General features: G+C 36.6%; 1 pseudogene; it reads right to left on the bottom strand.

Moving 5' to 3' along the window:
• Window positions 1-14226: 14226 nt before the first annotated feature.
• On the bottom strand, window positions 14227-14969 carry LOC110580086 (annotated as a pseudogene).
• Window positions 14970-15870: the final 901 nt, after the last annotated feature.

The following is a 15870-nucleotide window of genomic DNA, read 5'->3' as shown; positions in this document are numbered from 1 at the left end:
TAAGGAGGGCACTTGATGTAATGAGCACTGGGTGTTCTATGCAACTGATGAATCACTAAATTCTACCTCTGAAACTAATTAAAAAAAAAAAAACAGCAGACATTATTTCTCACAGTTCTGAAGCTTGGGATTCCAAGGTGCTAACAGATTTGGTTATTTGAAGGCTCTCTTTCTGGCTTGCAGGAAGCTGCCTTTTTACTGTATCCTCACATGGCAAAGAGATGATGCTTTGGTGTCTCTTCCTCTTCATATAAAAGCACAAATCTCATCATGGGTGCTAATTATTAAGTTAATTATTACTCAAAGACCCCACATCCTAATACTATTACACTGGGAGTTAGGGCTTCAACATAATGAATTTTTATGGGGACACAAACATTCAGTCCACAGCATAACCCTTCCATGTGACTTTGCAGTCCCTTCCACTCCTCTGTAGGAGGAGTAATTTTTTCCTCCCCATTGACTTTATCCTTGAACATGCAGACTTGCATTAGTCAATGATGTATTAGCAGAAGTAACAGAAGCAGAATTTGAAATGCTCTTGCGTCATGGGCCTGCCTTTTTGAGCCTCTGCCACTGCCATTAGAAGAACATTACCTATGTTTACTAGAGTCCCAGGAGGAGGATGAGACATGTGTCAAGCAGATCTGTCCCAGTTGCCACAATCTGAAGAAGAAGCACCCCAATCAGCCTACAGAATTCTAGGGAGAAGCAGAGCTGCCCAGCCAAGCTCCTTACAGGCCACCTATACCCCAGTGAATCTACAAAGAAGTGAATATTTTAAGTCACTTAGTTTTGGGGTGGGTTTTTTTTTTTATGCAGCAACAGTAAACCAAAACAGTCTATGTTATTAGAGTATATCTTGTGTTCCGTGATGGAATTGCAAAATGTTTTTCATATATATCCTTTACAGATTTCCTTCCAAGTATATTCCCAAGTTTTTGCTTATACGTTGTTACTTTGAATGAAATATTCACCATTGTATTTTTTTGTTTAAAGATTTTATTTATTTTTTGACAGAGACAGCGAGAAAGGGAACACAAGCAGGGGGAATGGGAGAGGGAGAAGCAGGCTTCCCCCTGAGCAGGGAGTCAGAATCCTGGGATCATGACCTGAGCTGAAGGCAGACGTTTAATGACTGAGCCACCCAGGCGCCACCACCATTGTATTTTTTCTTTAAATTTTTTTTTAATTTTAAGTAGGCTCCATACCCAGCGTGGAGCCCAACGTGGGGCTTGAACTCACGACCCTGAGCTGGTATCAAGAGTCTGACACTTAACAGAATGAGCCACCCAGGTGCCTCTCACCATTGTATTTTAAACTGTAAACAGCAAAGCAATTAAGATTTTTTTTTTAAGATTTTATTTATTTATTTGACAGAGAGAGACAGCGAGAGAAGGAACACAAGCAGGGGGAGAGGGAAAGGGAGAAGCAGGGTCCCCGCTGAGCAGGGAGCCCGATGCTGGGCTCGATCCCAGGACCCTGAGATCATGACCCTAGCTGAAGACAAATGCTTAACCAACTGAGCCACCCAGGTGCCCCAGCAATTAAGATTTAAATATTAGTTTTGTGTCCAGCTACCTTACTGAATTTTCTTATAATTACTAATACCTTTTCAATACTGGTTATAAAAAACTGCATTCTATTTTGTATAGATACTAGATGATTATACTTAAATCTATGTTTCACTGTATTCAACTCCAACACCAAATTTTTCATGCACAATGTCTTTACCTGTGAGTTTATTATTTCAAGTCATCTTTTATGTAACTGGACTATATCCTCAATAAACTCTATGCAGACATAATTTATATGCAATAAAGTATACATATTTTAAGTGTACAGTTTAATGAGTTTTGACAAATGTATACAACTGGGTAACCACCACTATAATCAAGATACAGAATGTTTCAATTACTCTACGAGGATCCTTTTAGCTCTGTGAAGTCAAACTCTATCCTGAACCCCAAAGCATACGTTGATCTCCTTCTTGTCACAATAGATTAATTCTGTCTCTTCTAGAATTTGGTAAAATTAGAATCATGCAGTGTGCTCTTTTGTATCTGGTTTCTTCTGCTCAACATATTTCTGCAATTCAACTATGTTGTTATGTGTACTGGTAGTACGGTTATTATTTTTTAAATTGTCAAGTAGATGTTCAACATCTTTTCATATACTGAGTAGCCATTCAGATATCTTATGTGAAGTATCTATTTAAATCTTTTGCCTATTTTTAAAGTGTGTTGTTTGTATTTTTATCAATTAGTGGAAGTTCTGTGTATCTTCTGAATGGCAGAATGTGTCACGCATACGTGTTGTAAAAATTTTCTTGTGTGTGCCTTCCCTGTTCGTGTACTTAACAGTATCTTTGGAAGAGAACAGTTTTGGGAGACAATTCTTCACAGGTTTCTCATGTTTCTTCATTTATTGTGAGCAAGTTGCTAACTGAACTTTTCTTTGGACTGTGTTTTAATGAATGTTTATATAGTACTCAGCCTTGAAGGAAGGAGTGGTGTCCCCCTCCAGAGCAAAGGGCAGGCATGCTGACTGTCCAGGATAATAAAGATAATGTTTCCTTCGGGTGCAAAGGGCAGTCATGCCTACTGCTCATCATAAAAGATTTGAGTTCCTTAAACTCTGGGTTCCTCCTCTACAGCGCAACTCACCGCCTGTTCAGGCATCCATCTGGGCCCATCTGCCACACCCTGGTGGGATCTGGGGACAAAGAGAATTGGTAGAAATAGGTTAATGGTGACAGTATTTGCTGGGCCATGAATAATCAGGCTCTGACTCAGGAGTCTTGCGTGACAGCATCCGTGGAACTAAGGGAGGCTAACTCATTAGTTTGCAAGTTGGATGAAATGTTAGTTCTTTCTCAGTTCTTGGCAAAAGACCTTTTTAATTTTGATGAAGTACATTTTGTCGTTTTTCCTTTTATCATTGATCCTTTTTGTTTGTTTGTTCTCTTAAAGAAACATATCCCAAGATCACTAAGATACTCTTCTAAAATTTTGTAGTTTAGGTTTTATGTTTAGGTCTGAGATTTCAAGTCAATTTTCATGTATGTTATGAAGTGTGGGTTGTTTCGTTGAAAAAATACTGAAACCTAGTTGTTCTAGCACTATTTTTTCAAAACTATTCTTTTCCTCTGAATTATCTCAGCAGCTTTGTAATAATCAAAGGACCATGGATACATGGGTTTATTCCTGGATTCTCTGTAGTTCCATTAGTCTATCTATACCTACTTATGTACTAGAGCTTCACAGTATGTCTTGATATCAGGCAGCTTAATTCCTCCAACTTCATAGTCAAAAAAAAATGGATTTGGCTCTTGTAGGTCTTTGCTCTTTCATATACATTTTTAAATCATCTTAGCAATTTCTACAAAAGTCTTGCTGTGGTTTCTTTGGGATTACATCAAATCTACCAATTTGTGGAAAACGGAATCTAAATATTTAGTTTTCTAATCCATTAACAAACATCTATTTATTTCCGTCTTCTTGATTTTTCTCACCAATATTTGGTAATTTTCAGTTATATTTCTTCCAGTTATTTTGCTAAATTTATTCCTAAGTATTTCATGCTTTAGGATGGTATGATAAATGGTATCATTTTATACAATTTATTATTCATTTATAGCATAGAGAAATATGATTGGTTGTTGTATCTTAACTTGGGCCCTACTATATTGCTGATTTCCCTTATTAGCTCTGGTAGCTTTGTGTAGATTCCTTGGTATTTTTCATGTAGATGATCATGTTAATCTGTGAATGAAGAAAGATTTACTTCTTCATTACCGATCTCTATGCCCTTTTATTTCCTTTTCTTGCTTTTTTGCACTGGGTACCTTTCTCTGTGGAAGGATATTTAATTTTCCATTGCAATTTTTTGCAATGGAAATTGCAAATTGTTATTTAATTTGCAAGCATTTGGGACACATTCCAGGTATTTTTCCATTTTTGACTTCTAATTTAATTCTGTTGTAGATAAGAGAACATGATATATAATTTATAGGAACCTCTTTTGTGGACAGTAAATGCTCTATCTTGGTGAATTCCATTTATGCTTGAAAAAACATGTATTTTGTGGTTATGGCAGGGAGTGTCCTCTATCAACTAGGTCATATCTTTTATACCTTATCATGTGCATATCTTATGCATATCTTTTATACCTTACTGCTTTTGTCTTTATTTGTTCTGTAAATTACTATCAATTCTTCTATCAATTTGTTCTACAATTACTAAGAAAGTCATGTCAAAATCTCTTAATTCTTACTGTGTATTTGTCTATTTTTCTTCATAGTTCTGTCATGTCTGTGTTTCATGTACTTGGATTTACCATTTCTGGCAGTTTTCATTTCCTTGTGTATACCCAAGTTTCCATGTGGTATTGTATTTCTTCTGTTCTACAGACTTTTAAAAATATTTCCTATAATGCAGGTCTTCTGGTAAATAATTCTCTCAGCTTTTGTTTGTCCAAAATAAAGTATTCAGTTTATTTTCATTTTGGAAGATAATTTTGCTGGGTGTTGAATTTCGGGTTGACAGTATTTTTCTTGCAATATTTAAAACATGTCATTTCATGGTTTTCTGACTTACTTTATTTATGACCAGGGGTCTGTGCTCATTCTCATTTCATGTCCCTGAGAGTAGATAAACAAAGAAGGTAAGCCCTACAGCTCACTGCCTGGAGACAGTGTTCGCTCAGCAGCACACTGAGGTGAAAGCGGAACATAGCCTAGTATGTTGGTGAGGCAAGGATACACTTTAAAGTTTGCAGAAGTCAAGGGAGCTACAGTTTTCAGGACATAAAACTGAAGAGGATGGAGCTATCAGGGAAGAGTTCTGTTGCTCTGCAGAAGAATCTTCCTGTCTTTGACTAGATACTGATCTGTGCATGCACAAGAGGAAAGTATAGACTGTAATGAAGAACCACCAGACCAAGGTGGACACAACTACTCTTGGAGCCCACAGGGAGGTGGGAACATGTTATGTTCTAACCACCGAAGTCGAATGTCCTAATGAATGAGGCATCAGAGTTCTCAGAAGTGCATTGCCTCTGCAGTAGAGTCCACTATCCTTCGACTAAAGGACAATGATGTTAACTAATGAAGCTTAAAAAATCAAACCTGAAAAAAGATCAAACTGAATTCAAGGAACTTATCTGCACCTCAAGACATGCCCTCAAATCTTTTTTGAATTTGGTTTACTGTGGTAAGAACACTGAACATGTGATCTACCCTCTAAATTCATTTTAAAGTATATAACACATTACTGTTGACCATAGGTGGGATGTTGTAAAGCAGGTCTCTACAGCTTATTCATCTTGCTTAACTGAAACTTAAGCACATTGATTGGTAACTCCCCATTTCCCCCTCCTCCTAGGTCCTGGTAACTACCATTCTATTCTTTGATTTTATGAATTTGACTATTTTAGGTACTTTATATGAAATCATGCAGGTCGTCTTTTTGTGACCGGCTTATTTTACTTAGCATAGTGTCCTCAAGGTTCATCCATGTTCTTGCATATTGCAGAATTTCCTTTTTTTTTTTAAAGATGAATAGTATTCCATTGTATGTATATACCACCATTTCTTTATCTATTCATCCGTTGATGAACATTTAAGTTGTTCCCACATTTTGAATACTGTGGATACTACGTCAATGAACATGGGAGTGCTAATATCTCTTTGAGGGATCTTGATATCAATTTTCTTGGATAAATACCCAGAAGTGGAATTAATGGATCATATGGTAGTTCTATTTTTAATTTTTTTTATAAACCTCCATACTGTTTTCCATAGAAGCTGCATCGTTTTGCATTCCCACCAACAGTATGCAAGGGTTCCAACTTCTCCACTTACTTACTGACACTTACTGTCTTTTGCATTTTTGATAGGTGTGAGGTGATACCTCAATGTGGTTTTGATTTGCATTCCCTTGAAAATCAATGACACTGGGCATTTTTTCATGTACCTGTTGGCCATGTGTATATTTTCTTTGGGAAAATGGCTATTCAAGCTCTTTGCTCATTTTTGAAATCAGTTTTTTAGGGGTTTTTTTTGCTACTGAGTTGTAGGAATTCTTTATATATTTTGGAAATCAATCCCTTGTCAGATATATGGTTTGCAAACATTTTCTTCCATTCTGTAGGTTGCTTGTTTACTCTGTTGATTGTTTCCTTTGGTGAATAGAAGCTTTTTCGTTTGATGTAGTCTCACTTGTTTATTGTAGTTTTGGTTGCCTTTACTTTTGGTCTTATCCATGAAATCATTGCCAAGACCAATGAAGCTTTTCCCCTATTTTTTTTTTTTAGGATGTTTACAGTTTCAGGCCTTAGATTTAAATTTTTAATCTATTTTGAGTTGTTCTTTTTAATTCTCTAAGTTAAGGGTCCAATTCATTCTTTTGCATGTGGATATTCAATTTCCCTAAGGCCATGGAAGAGACTGTCCTTTCTCCATTATGTATTCTTGCCACCCTTGTCAACGATCAATTAACTATATATGCATGGATTTATTTCTGGGATCTTTATTATGTTCCATTGGCCTACATACCTATCTTTTTGCTTGTACCATACTGTTTTGATTACTATAGTTTTAGAATATGTTTTGAAATCAGAAAGTGTGATACCTCCAGCTTTGTTCTTCTTTCTCATAATTGATTTGGCTATTTGTGTTCCCATAAGAATTACAGAATTGTTTTTTACTATTTCCATTAAAAAAACGCCATTGCCTGGCTCTGTTGGTACAGCATGTGACTCTTGATTTTGAGGTCATGAATTCAAGCCTCATGTTGGGCGTAGAGCTTACTTTAAAAAAAAAAAAAACAAAAAAACCTCCATTGGGATTTTGATAGGGATTGCATTGAATCTGTAGAGTGCTTTGGATAATATGGACATTTTAACAATATTAAATGTTCCAACACATGACATGTCTTTCCCTTTGTTTGTGTCTTCTTTATTTTATCAGTGCTTTGTAGTTTTCAATATACAAGTCTTTCACTTCCTTAGTTAGGTTTATTCCTAAGTATTTTCTTTTGGTAATTGTAAATTGGCTATTGTGATATTGTTTTCCTAATTTCCTTTTCAAATAGTTCATTATTAGTGTATAGAAATGCAACTGATTTTTATATGCTGATTTTTTTTATTCTACAACTTTACTGAATTCATTTATTCTAACAGTTTTTTTTCGTGGGGGCTTTAGGATTTTCTATATGTAAGATAATGTCTGAAAACAGGGACAACTTTACTTCTGCCTTTCTGACAATAATGCCATTTATTTGTTTATTTATTTAGCTTATTTCTCTGACTAGATTTCTGGTACTATGTTAAATAGAAATGGCAAGAGTGCGCATCCTTGCTTCAGTCTCAATCTTAAGGGAAAAGCTTTAAAGTTTTCACCATTGATTATGTCAGCTGTGGGCTTTTCGTATATGCCTTTACTATGTTGAGGTACTTTGCTGGTTTGGTGAGAGTTTTTTCATGAAAGGGTATAGAATTTTGCCAATGTTTTCTCCTTATTTCTTGAGATACTCATGATTTTACACTTTATTTTGCTAATGGGATATATGACATTAATTGATTTTCCTATGTTGAACCATCCTTGTATCCCAGGGATAAATCAAGATATATGATGCTTTTATTGTAATCATCAAGACAGTATGGTACTGGCACAAAAACAGACACATAGATCAATGGAACAGAATAGAGAGCCCAGAAGTGGACCCTCAACTCTATTGTCAACTAATCTTCGACAAAGCAGGAAAGAATGTCCAATGGAAAAAAGACAGTCTCTTCAACAAATGGTGTTGGGAAAATTGGACAGACACATGCAGAAGAATGAAACTGGACCATTCTCTTATACCACACACAAAAATAGACTCAAAATGGATGAAAGACCTCAGTGTGAGACAGGAATCCATCAAAATCCTTGAGGAGAACATAGGCAGCAACCTCTTCGACCTCAGCCACAGCAACTTCTTCCTAGACACATTGCCAAAGGTGAGGGAAGCAAGGGCAAAAATGAACTACTGGGATTTCATCAAGATAAAGACCTTTTGCACAGCAAAGGAAACAGTCGACAAAGCCAAAAGACAACTGACAGAATGGGAGAAGATATTTGCAAATGACATAGCAGATAAAGGGCTAGTATCCAAAATCTATAAAGAACTTACCAACTCAACACCCAAAGAACAAATAATCCAATCAAGAAATGGGCAGAAGACATGAACAGACATTTCTGCAAAGACATCCAAATGGCCAACAGACACATGAAAAAGTGTTCAACATCACTTCGCATCAGGGAAATCCAAATCAAAACCACAATGACATACCACCTCACACCAGTCAGAATGGCTAAAATTAATAAGTCAGGAAAGGACAGATGTTGGCGAGGAGGCGGAGAAAGGGGAACCCTCCTACACTGTCAGTGGGAATGCAAGCTGGTGCAGCCACTCTGGAAAACAGTACGGAGGTTCCTCAAAAAGTTGAAAATAGAGCTACCATGTGACCCAGCAATTGCACTACTGGGTATTTACCCCAAAGATACAAATGTAGTAAACACCCCAATGTTTATAGCAGCAATGTCCACAATAGCCAAACTATGGAAAGAGCCTAGATGTCCATCGACAGATGAATGGATAAAGATGTGGTATACACATATACAATGGAATATTATGCAACCATGAAAAAAATGAAATCTTGCCATTTGCAACAACAAGGATGGAACTAGAGGGTATTATGCTAAGCGAAATAAGTCAATCAGAGAAAGACAATTATCATATGATCTCACTGATATGAGAAATTTGAGAAACAAGACAGAGGATCATAGGGGAAATGAGGGAAAAATAAAACAAGATGAAACCTGAGCAGGAGACAAACTATAAGAGACTCTTAATCTCAAGAAACAAACTGAGGTGGCTGGAGTGGACGGGGTGTGGGAGGGATGGGGTGGCTGGGTGATGGACATTGGGGAGGGTATGTGTTGGGGTGAGTGCTGTGTATTGTGCAAGACTGATGAATCACAGACCTGTACCCCTGAAACAAATAATACATTATGTTAATTTTAAAAAAAAGATATATGATGCTTTTAATGTGCTGATGAATTTGGTTTGCTAGTATTTTGCTGAGGATTTTGGCATCTACATTCTTTTCTCATGGTGTCTTTGTCTGGCTTTGGTATCAGAGTAATGCTGGCCTCACAAAATGAGTTTGGAGATATTCCTTCCCCTCCAGTTTTTTAGAAGAGTTTGATAAAGATTGGTGTTAATTCTTCTTTAAATGTTTGGTGGAATTTCCCAGTGAAGTGATTTGGTCCTGGGCTTTTCTTTGGTGGGAGGTTATTGATTACTGATTCCATCTCCATACTAGTTATAAGTCTATTCAGACTTTCTGTTTTTTGTGATTCATTCTTAGTAGATTGTATATTTTAGGAATTTATCCATTTCTTCTAGGTTATCCTATTTGTTGGTGTATTGTTCATGCTAGTCTCATGATTCTTTTTATTTCTGTGACATCAGTTGTAATGTCTCTTCTTTCATTTCTGATTGTTTCCATAAGCTGCCTTTTAGTTCACATAGTTTAGTCTCTCTTTATTTAAAGAATACCTCACTTGTTAATTCGATGAATTTTTGTTGAGACCATTGTATTTTACACATTGATGATGCAGGTATGAAAAAAAACAATCAGAAAAGAGCTCTCCCCTTATCGATCTTGGAATTTATTAATATGGTTATGACAATGCCTATGTCTTCTGGAATAAAATGAACTTATGTCAATACTAAGTTAAATTCTATTTCCCTTGTCCAAATCCAAATGCATAAAGGCCAGTTAAAGTTCCACTCCAACCACATTGCCTTCCTCCTTTGCCCAATAGATGTCTCCCTTCTTCTCACATATTATTATATTATCACTTGACACACTCTCAATTTAATTAATTAAATGTACTATCATAGCATTTTTATTCTATATTTTATAGTCTTTTTAAGTTTTTATTTAAATTCCAGGTAGTTAACATACAGTGTAATATTAATTTCAGGTAGTCATTTTTTACCATTTTTTTCACACTAGAATATTTCCTTTATATCTGTCAAAGACAAACACAGTCAAACATTAGTTAAAGTGGGGAAAACAGATTTTATTCAGGAACTACTGACAGTAGGGGATAAGAACTGAGCTCCATTCCAATTGGTGCAGAGGTGACAAATGTTTTAAAGGGAGAATGAGGGAGTAGGGAAAGGGAGTGCTCAAGCAGTGTCAGGGGAGTGAAAAACTACAAAAAGTTGTTAAGAGGGTCGGTCAGTGTAAATGCAATTAGGCCAGCTGTGTCTCCTAGCTAGCAGTTATTGAAGTTAGGATTATATTGTCCCACAGAGACTGGGAGACAAAGGTCCTATCCTTCCCAAAGTTTATATTTCAAAGGGATGGCTTCAGGTTCTTGAGAAAGGCACTCCTAAATTGTAGGAGATAAGTATATATCTCAAAGGGACAGGGAAGGATTTACAATTGTACGCTTTATTTATCTATTTATTTATTTTTTAAGAAATGTTCTGAGAAGGTGGGGGCAGGGGCCTATTGTCAGGTGTTGGATAGAAGAAACAGTAAAGTCTTTTGACAGCCTGGAGCTTTTTCAGGCAGGAACTCAGAAAGAGTGGGTAGTCCCAGGAATGTGGCCTTAGGCTACCAAAAGTCTTGACTGGTTTGGAAAAGTCTCTTACTGTAGGAATCTGAAGGAGTAGTTATGTCCTGAGAGTTCTTTTGTACTTCCTAAATCCCATCCTTATCTCCCTTACACAATATTCCTGGCACATGGTAGTTCTTAAGGAATGTTGATCAAATTCGTTTAAATACTAGTAGTCCTATAAAACAACTAGATCCCAATCTTTCTTTTTTTTTTTTTTCTTTTCTGTTGGTATTCACTGGCCTGTTCTACTCATCACTGATACTCAAGACCTAGTGCTAGGGCCGCCTTGTGCAGTTTATATACTGTACAGATATGTCTGGATGAAGGGGTGGAGGGTAGCTTCAATCCAGCTCGTGCTTTACTTGCTGTGAGCCCTACCACCAGCATTCATACCCTCTAAATCACACAAATACATCATATGGTCTAGTGGCTATCCTGTCAGTTATAATGCCTGGGTCACAGGGTTCTAAAAGATGCCAAGTGGACATGTTCTAACTTGTGGAGAGTTGAGATGAAAGCAATTTTAAACCAAATTCTTCAACGATGACCTTGATTTTTGCCTTGCTTTGCAACAAGTTTCATTTGCTAAGGTTCAGGTGTTTGAGCACTAGGGAGCACAAGTTAGTCCATTATAAGGGTCTGTATGATTTAGATTCTACTGAAGGTCTTCAAGAGATTGGATTTGTAGCCAGGGGCCTCTCAGATACAGTCATTACCTTGGTAACCAGTGTCACAACCAAGAAAGACACAGATTCCTCTCTAGGGAGTTAACTGTCTTTTTGTTGATTTTGTTTTTTGGATTAGCGTAGATTCATCTGTTTTCATTATCTTTGTTACAAAAGTTTATGCAGAAATACTTTCAAGTAGGGCCATGATTTGTTCCTGAGTAATACTAATTTTCTTTTTTATGTCCATGGGTTTTTTTTTTTTTAAGACTTGGAAAGGCTGTACCTATTTCTCAACTCCACAGTCTGTCGGTGTCTCTTTCCTTCACATATTGACTTGTACTTTCCCATTAACCCTTCCCCAATTTTCTCTACCAAAAACAAATCCCACACACACACATAAAAAATGAAACAACATTTTGACTTTTGCAGTGTTTATAAACTGCATTTACATTACTTAGGAAGTAATTAATTAAAAAATTGACAATGACAATGGAAAGTGATATATTTGCTTGGACTAAGAAAATTGATTTTTAAAGTTCTTCATGGTAGTGTAAAATATTTAATGTCAGATAATAATATATTCCTATATATTCTTATATCTTGAAAAGGATAAAACAGCTTGTATTACCCTCAACTTTACTAATATCTACCTTTCAGACTTGTGTAATTGACAGAACTGGCTTTTTTTCAGCTTTTGTCTGAAACCAAAATAGATTCAAATGTCTTCCATTAAGCATTAGAGAGCATTAAGCATTAAGCATTAAATTGTTGCCCACTTGTAAGAAGCAAAGATTCTTATTTGTCTGTTTCAAGACTCATCAGGGCACATTCTTCAGTTACCATGGAAACGATCTCCAGCTAAATTTGAGAGGGTCTCTGAACAGAACTGAAATGCCAACACTAATAGAGCCATGTTTTAATTCTTCTGAAAATTATTTGCCTTTTTTACGGGGGGCTGGGGGGAGGCTCAACTAAGGTGCCAAATTATTCAGTCAGACCACAATGACTTGGCTATTAATGGTTCTGAGGATGTACTTCAGTGGATATATTTTTTTTGATAGAGAAAGAAGAATGAGAGGATTGGAAAAGAAAAGCTGACAGAATTCACACTGATGAACAAATTTTTTAGTTTTCAAAGTTGGGCATTTCAGCTATGTGGGTTTTACTATTGATTTCATCAGTCTTACTCAAAAGTGAATGTTATGATTCATATTACTTTGTTTTTACATGTTTTCAGATAAGTAAGTGACAATCTGTGAGATGCTTATTTTCAGAAGTTATTTTGTAATCTGTCATATAATATAGTTACACTTTTAGTCAGCTTATCAAAAATATTACAGAATGTCCAAGTTTAAGAGATATTTATAATTTTGTTTTACTTGGTACAGGTATAGGTAATGTTACAATTGAACATTTCTCCAGTAATAGAAATTCATAGCTGTATTATAAAGGTTATTTTAGCTTTTTTGAGTAATGTAAAAACTAGGTACAATTATGACAACTATTTTCTTTCCCCCCCCAGTAGAAATATTTAAACTTTAGATGCTTATGTTTTCATAAACATATGAATTTTATTTGGAATTTATTTTTCATGATGGGCAAATTTAGAGTAGTCAATGTATTGTGAAATGGAAGGGAAGGAACCTAGACATTTTCTAGAAGTTAACCCAGCCCTCTGATTTTCCATTTGAAGAAAACACTCCAGGTGATTTCCTAATTTTGTCATGTCACACCTGTAGTGCAAACTCTGTTGGAACCTGAGGTTCTTAGTGCCCAATCCAGTGTGGTTGGCCCTTCCATGTGACTTATTTTATAAATCACCTTTTCCTTTTTTTTTTTTTTTTTTTTTAGAGGAGAGGGAGGGGCAGAGGGAGAGGAAGATTGAGAATCTTAAGCAGGCTTCAAGCCCAACTCAGAGCCCAATGTGGGACTTGATCTCAGGACCCTGAGATCATGACCTGAGCTAAAATCAAGAGTTGGATGCTTAACAAACTGAGCCGCCCAGGTGCCCCTAAATCACCTTTTTATCTGAAGACTGTCCAAATGGTAGGGTGAGGTATGTCTGTCTATTAAAGTAACTGAAAAACCCAAAGGTTTACTAGATTTTTTGGCCTTTTGGTCAAAAGTGAAATTTTCCTCTGTAATTAAGACAATAGTTGAGTAAAAGAATGATAAACCCCCAAGTTTTCTGAATATGTGTGCTTTGGGAAACCCCAATGTGGGTGGCACTAAATATTTTCGACAGAAAATACGTGGGAAACAATGAGAAGGTGAGGTTTGTCATGAAACATATAAACATGAATGGACAAGGAAACGCACATTCACTTTTTTGCTGGTGGGACCTATCTCCATTTCAAGTGGTACACTAAGTATGATGTTTTCACGTCTCATGCTAATGTTTTTGTTGGCATGGCTAATTCAGAATTTACTATATATGTATACATCCTGTTCCTGTGGAATTAAACCCTGAAAATATTGCTCCCTCTACTGAAACATGAAGTTTTAGTAAACCCTAATATAAAGTAATCAAAAGTCAGAATATGAATAGTACCATCTTTTGGAGAAAATGCTAAATGTAGAGTTAAAAGTCTTCAATTCAAATTTTAACCATGTCACTTACTTATAAATTATAGATTCAGTAAGAACCTGAAAAGTAAACAGAAGCACGGAAAGCAAGAGATTTTCCCTGGGACAGGATTTGTACTTCCATGACTATTGATTGTAAAATGCTGACTGTGTTATGTAAAGGTCTAACAATTAGGGCCTTCTCATCATCAATACTGGCTATACCAGCCCAGATATATATATATATTTTTTCCATTTGAGAGTAGTCATTTATTAACTGACCAGATTACAAAAATAATCATGGTAGCTACCTTAGTTCATCCTTCTAATAAGCCTATTGATCTGGTCTTCCCTGTTGCTAGCTTCTCCAGCTTCTACAAAATGGGTGGTCTTTTTCTTCATTCCCCCTTGTGGAGAAGATAATCTGAAGGACCATAAAAAGTTGTGTGCTTCTTTGAAACGTTTTCCAACAGTATAGATCCCGTGAATCAGATCCTCCATGCAGATGATGCCATATTTACCAAGAGATCGGGCAATCGATGTGTTATCTGTCAGGGCAATTCACTTGTTGATTTTGCCATAACCACGCCTGTAGATCAATTCATTCACCGACTTCAGGTCTGGGTACCCCCAAGCTATATACGGTTCCACCATCCTTAGCATGTTAACTGAAGCCTTGTTGAGCTTAACAAAAGTGCCATTGAAGATCTGGCGAAGGCGGAGAAGCTGCAACACCATTAATACCTTTGGGTTCACACCATTGATACCTCGGATCCTGATGACAAATGCCAATTTGGGTTCCCCAAGTACAAGGAAGTTGCCAGCTTTTCTTGCCATCCTCGCCATTCGAATCTCAGTTCTGTACATCTGCCTACATTCCTTGTGGTAATGCTTAGCTTTTTCATAGATAAGCTTCCTCCTTGCCTTTCGAGCATCTTTTAAGCAAACTTCTTCCTCAGATGCTTGATCTTCAACTCTTTGAAATTCCTTCGCTTCTTCTTAAGGGTTTCTGGCACAGCAGGAACCTTCTTTTTCTTCTCTTCTGCACCCTCCATGGTTCCAGCCAGAAAAGAGCCAGCCCAGATATTTCGATGACATTTTCTGTTTTGTCCCAGAAGCTACATATAGGAGGATTTCACAGATCACCATCATTTTTTGGAACTTTACTCCTAGGCTGACTGAGTAGCCCAATATTTGTTGTTCATTCATTTGTCTAGATGATTATTTAATAAAATTTAACATAGTAGTTATTCTGTCCCTGTTTTATGTATTTCAATTATTTAATGTACTTTGATCCTGTGGTGATTGTATTACAACAAGGACATATTGACTACTTGATAAATAATAATGTTAATTAGTTATTTAGTTCCCCCCATAGAATCGACAGATTAAAATCTATTTCATTCCCTTGAGGATAATATTTGATGAGAAATGAGTAAATATTGATTTTCATTAAGAAGTGGTTTTCTTGGGCGCCTGGGTGGCTCAGTTGGTTAAGCGACTGCCTTCAGCTCAGGTCATGATCCTGGAGTCCCAGGATCAAGTCCAGCATCGGGCTCCCTGCTCAGCAGGGAGTCTGCTTCTCCCTCTGACCCTCCTCCCTCTCATGCTCTCTGTCTCTCATTCTCTCTCCCGCAAATAAATAAAATCTTAAAAAATAAATTAAAAAAAAAAAAAAGAAGTGGTTTTCTTTTAAAGTGTAAAATGTTAAACAAAAGCATTTTCTCTATCTGCTTAAAAGCTCTGAAAGCTTATGAACATTCAACTTGCTCACCCATCACAAGGTCAAACTGTTCAGCGTTACGAACGTTAAGCCCCCTCTGTTCCATTGGCACGTATGGTAGCTCACAAACACTGTCCTGAGCCACCTCATAATCATGAGTGCATGAGGGCATATGGGGCAACAGGGAAGAGGTGAACTCTGGTGGCAGTAATGTAGCTCTAAACCAATGAATC

The sequence above is a fragment of the Neomonachus schauinslandi genome, chromosome 12 (assembly GCF_002201575.2).
Source record: "Neomonachus schauinslandi chromosome 12, ASM220157v2, whole genome shotgun sequence".
Classification (NCBI taxonomy): Eukaryota; Metazoa; Chordata; class Mammalia; order Carnivora; family Phocidae; genus Neomonachus; species Neomonachus schauinslandi.
The sequence above is the reverse complement of the archived record's forward strand: the minus strand, read 5'-3'. Positions and strand labels throughout refer to the sequence as shown.